This window comes from Capsicum annuum, chromosome 6 (genome assembly GCF_002878395.1).
Source record: "Capsicum annuum cultivar UCD-10X-F1 chromosome 6, UCD10Xv1.1, whole genome shotgun sequence".
NCBI lineage: Eukaryota > Viridiplantae > Streptophyta > Magnoliopsida > Solanales > Solanaceae > Capsicum > Capsicum annuum.
The window spans coordinates 41,206,460-41,212,246 of record NC_061116.1 but is presented as its reverse complement, the minus strand read 5'-3'; positions in this window follow the sequence as shown (position 1 = coordinate 41,212,246).

The following is a 5,787-nucleotide window of genomic DNA, read 5'->3' as shown; positions in this document are numbered from 1 at the left end:
TGTTACTCTTCCCCAAATCTTATTTCATGAAAAACATGTGTTTTAAACGGTTTAATTGTATTTATTTGAATGTAGGTTTTGATATGGTTGGTGGTTTTGGAATGCATAATTCTTGAATTGTTTTCCCATGGTTTTCATGATCTGTTTATGCTTTTAATTGAATATTTCGAGCTAATGGAGTTCATTGGTATGGGAATTGACAATGGGGTCGAGGTAATCCCCAAAATTTATGATTTTAGACTTGAAATTGGTTTTGGATCATTATGTTCCCTCACTTGGTTTGACTTATTCACCTATACTATTGCATTGCATAAATGGTTAAGAAATGAACATGAATTTTGAAGGCCTTGTTGGCTAAATTTGATTTGATAATGAGAGTAGGTCAAGGCTTTCCTCCAAATTGATTTAATGAACAAAAGGCGGCCGAGGTATTTCTTAAAGTTAATGGAATTGTAATGGCATAATTTTAAGTTTGTAGGCATACGGTATGGTGATACCAGTGGTGTGCCTTAATGCATCATTCCGTGGTTAATGAATGAGTTATGTGAAACTTGTTTTAAATTAGGCTTAATGAGGGTTATGTAGCTAAGCCATGAAGGTGTGGGTCTGTAATGATCCTTTTAGTCATTTTTCATATTTTTTCTTATATTTACCTTTTAATCTTATCCATAGTTGCCTTAAGTTATTTATGACTTGATGGGACTGAAAGTTCGGTTATTAGGCAATTCGTTTGGTTTTGAGAGCCAATTTCTATGTTAAGTCTTCGCTAGTTCCAAATGACCACTGGACAAAAACTTTAATGAAATGATCTCAGATTCAAATTTTAACTGTGACAGCAAATCTGAAATATCAATTTTAGGCTTGGTAGATATTTGGTTTGGGTCCTAATGCACCCGAGTTCATTTCGATCTATTGGTCAGTAATTAGGTGGATAGAGAGCTAAGGGTGTGGATGAGTCGTAGTCAGTAATTAGGTAGATTTTGATATCCTTGGTTTGGGATTGTAACTTTTTTTGGATGTCGTACCTGTGTTATTTTATCCTGTTCTATGCCTTGCATGCTTCTGTATACTGCCTCTTATCTTGAGCCAGGGGTATATCAGAAACAACTTCGCAACCTCTTTTTAGGTAGTGGTATGGACTGCGTACACTCTACCCTCCCTAGACCCCACTATGTGGGAATATACTGGGTTTGTTGTTATTATTGTTGTTTGTCAGAAAGTTGAAAATAGGAATATGTGTGTGGGATCCACCTTTGGTTAAAACGACCTCGCATGGAAAATCCAACTTCACCATCGCATCCGGAATGTCTATTTCAGGCTAGGTAGACCCTTGGTCCAGGTCCCAAGGCTTCCAAACTTATTTTGGGCTATTGAGCGGATTTTATATAAAAATGAAACTATTGGTGTGGGCCTCACTTTTTTCCTAAACTATATCAGATGAAAGTTTGGATGATTCTAATGGATTTGAAATGTGATTTACACTCAAAATTCACTATTGGATCATTTTTTTTGAATTCCAAATGAGTTTTGAGGGTCAAAGTCAAGATTTTGATTTGTCTGTCATCTAGTGCTTAGGGGAGCAACCGCAATCGTGGCAAACTGTATGGCGACTATGCTAGCGGCCTGTAGGACTATGATAGCGGTATCTCCATACCTGGTATGGGTATATAAGGACCCTATAGGCCACATTTTGGCCATTTTGACCCATTTTTGAGACCTAGAACCCCTAAATGAGTGTAATAACTCAAAATTGATCATTGTGTGTGACTTAGGAGTTTGCTGAACATCTGTTATCATAATTTTCACTCGGATTATGGTAAGATTTCATCACTTTATTTATGAATTTCATGATTTTTGACCCAAAACCCCAAATTCACCCAGGGCTTGATTTTTGCCCAAAATTAGCTTTGTTTTCACCCATTTCTTAAGGGTTATGGTTCTTTGATGACGTAAGAGCTTGATATCTTATTTGGTTAACCTCAAAAATGCATTTTTCATATTTGGGACCCACTTGGGATTTTTGGTGTTGTTTTTGGACTCGAAGCACAATAATGTAATATGGGTATTGTTAGACTCGTATTGATGAGCAGATTATGATTTTGATGGTGTGATGTCATTTTAGGATTGTGAAGTGGAGATGGACGTTGGTGAATAATTTAAGGTTTTGCGGTTCAGCTTCGAGGTAGGCTTCTACCTACTCTTCTTCGAAGATGATGCGTGTTTTCAGGTATGTGAATATGAATGTTAGGCTTGATTATGAGTAGAATAAATTAGAGTTGATTATTGATGTTTGTAGATTAGATGAGGATTTTTAACCGTAAAATGGTATGCTTATAACCATTTAGAATCCTATTGCCTTCTCCCTAGTTTGGATGAATTTATAGCGTGGATATGATATAATGCTAGGTTTGGGATGTGGTTTTAGTGTTGGAAGCATGATTAGTATATTAAAGCTTTTTGGGCTAGTATGGTGGTATTGAAATCATAATTTGAGGGGAGTTGACTTGAATGGCCTTATTCTAGTCGAAGTTCCTATCTTAGGATTGAATATGGCTTACTTGACATTTAGAAGTTGAAATAGATACCTTAGCCTAGTTTAGGCATAGTGCGTATAATTATGGAAATTAATGATTAAAAGTGGGATTATCCGGCCCACTTAGGCCAAGACAAGTGTTACCCTTGTGGACTTATCTACAGATGTTAGGCATAGTTGAGGTTGGTAAACTTTAGTATAAGATTACTTTGTGTTTTATTGAATGATGATGTATTTTACCCGAATAATGATATTTAGGTCTATGGAGATGCTATTTCCTCTTAGTTATGATGGTAGGCCTATAGAGATGCTATTTTCTCTTAGATATGACATTGGGTCCTTAGAGATGATATTCCTATTAGTTATGATTATTGGGTCTATTGAGATGATATTTTTCTTAGATATGATAATTGGTCTGGGGAGGTTACATTCCTCATAGTCATGATGTATGACCTACAAATATGAGATGCTTATATGCTTATTGATATTATGCCTCCTAAATATGAGGTGATTATATGCTTATTGATATTATGCCTCCGAGATATGAGATGATTATATGCTTATTGATATTATTCCTCCTAGATGTGAGATGATTATGTGCTTATTGATATTATGCCTTCTAGATCTGAGATGATTATAAGCTTATTGATATTATGCCTCCTCAATGTGAGATGATTATATGCTTATTCATATTATGCTTCTTATATGTGAGATGATTATAGATATGTTTATCGATATGATTTTTGGATATATATACGGGCCTAAAGCCATGATGATGATATTGAGATTATTCCAGATATGTTATTAGGCCAATGGTCTTGTTTTTGATATTGATTGGATATCTAGGAAGTGTTTATCCTTATAAAAGATATGGTTGTAGAATATGGATATTATGTATATGGTTATGGACACATCTCTCTGGTATGGGATGGAGGAAGATGTGGTATGACTCTTATTATTCCACTAATTGAATACTGGTAATGGCATGCATAGATTCAATACATTCTTAATTATTATATCTATGATTGATGTGATTCCAACTGAAATACGATCTTATGACTGTTCTTCCTAAATAAGGTTTAGGCCATGTGAGAGCTAGTTGTATATTAAGTGACTATAGTACTTAATGGCTAGAAATCTAATGTACTAGTTAATGAACCTTATCTTGTTGAAATATGGTAGCTAGCGATTATGGATGGTACATGGATAATGATGATGACAAGGTTAGTGTTGGTGAAGATTAGTTGCTATTAATGACTAAGTTTATGATGTCGATTAGTTGTTAAACGAGGATTTGTGTATTAATGATGCTAGATACTAAATGATGTTAGTTGATAGATAAACAAAGTGTCTAAATGATGGTTAGTGTCCTTTTGCTGACTAGTGAGATTATGATGGTTAGAAACGAATATTTGTTAATTAGCGATTAAGATCTAGTGGTGTATCTGGACGAGGTACTAGATATTGGCTATTTAGTGCATAATGATTGCGTGAAGAAATAGTTAGGCTAATAATCAGAGGTCATCTACATGATTCGACCTTATCACTTACTACGATCGTGGGATATTCAAACCCTTTCTACACTTTTATAATGATCTAGTCCTAAAAATTATTCTAGGCAACATACTTATGGAAATTACAATTAAAGGAAAATAAATGACCGAAGATCCATAACTTTACAAAATATCATCTTTAACAATCAAACCATCCACTCCATATCATATCATACCAAAATCCCAATGCTAGACTCGAACCAAAACTCATAAAATCATCATCATAACATCCTCAATAGTATCAACATCATAACCTTATTTAACAAACTTGAACCAAAACTCATATTATTAATATCATTATTAATTTTCAAACTTAAATCAAAACTCATATTATCAATATCATCATCAATTGACAAACTTAAACCGAAACTCATATTATCAATGTCATCATCTATTGCTAGACTTGAACCGGAAATTATATAAATAGACCATTTTAATAAACCATACCAATAATCATATCCATAAACCATATCAATAAACTATATTTACAAACCACCAGATTTTAACCAAAATTAGCATAAACTCCCAATTATTAAACTAGCATAATCATTAAGTATTCAATCTTCTCAAAGTCCAAAAAGAATCATTAATAAGGGTAAACATCATTGAATAAGTCTACAAAAGCTAACAAAAGTCTTGGCCTAAGGTTGGTTGGAGGGACCAATTCTAATCTCTGAAATCTATTTTGGGCAAATTCTACCCCAAACTAGAATAAGGTATCTAAATTTATTTCTAGATGTCAACCAATCCATAATTATCCCTAAGATAGCAATTATTCCAAAAACATGAGAAACTAAGTCAATTTCGCCTATTATGTGAGCAACTAGATCAATTTTACCTAAATTACGATTCCAAGATAGCCTATACAGTCCAAATAAAACTAATCTTACCAGTCATGCTTTCAATACCTAAATCCCATCCTATACCTAGCATAATATCATAATTATACTATGAATTATCTCAATCTATGAATAAGGTAAACCTAACCTCTCTAGATGCCGAAGAAAAGCCCAAAGAGTCTGCTAAACCACCAATTTCCCCTTTAGAGGAGCTTTCCAAGATGCCACACTATCAGAATCACAATCTACTCTTCAAAATGAGAACAATGTTACTCATATTGCACATTCTGCTTCGAATCCAAAACTACGTAAAAATCTCATGTGGGGCTCGTCTATGAAATCACACTTTTGATACCAACATAACACCCCTCTATGCTCAAGGAACATTTATCCTATAAAATGGGTAAGTTCTGAGCTCTATTGGAGGATTAAATTATGAAATTGATGGAATCTTACCACAAATTCTAAGAAGAAACGCATAAATTAACTTCACCAAATCTCCAAAATCATCGATAAATGATACTCCCAAGTTTTTCCACTGTTTAGGATTCAATATTATTGAGAATAGATGAAAAATAGGGAAAATTGGGTTAAGTGGGGTTTTTATACCCCTACTAGGTATCAATGGTCACTGCTTAGTGTCGCTTAAGCGATATATGGCATCTGCATAGGTACCACTTAAGCGGTATAGGTTTTGCTTAAGCGGACCTTTACTTGACCAACCCAATTGCTCATGCAATGGGCTGGCCTCTTTGGTGACCACTTTTCTTAAGTGACCCAAAAGGGATCTTAAGTGGCGCACCAGAACAAGCTGAGACTTAGAATTTTTCCAAGTCTTTGCCAACCCCTCGGGGTTAATCCG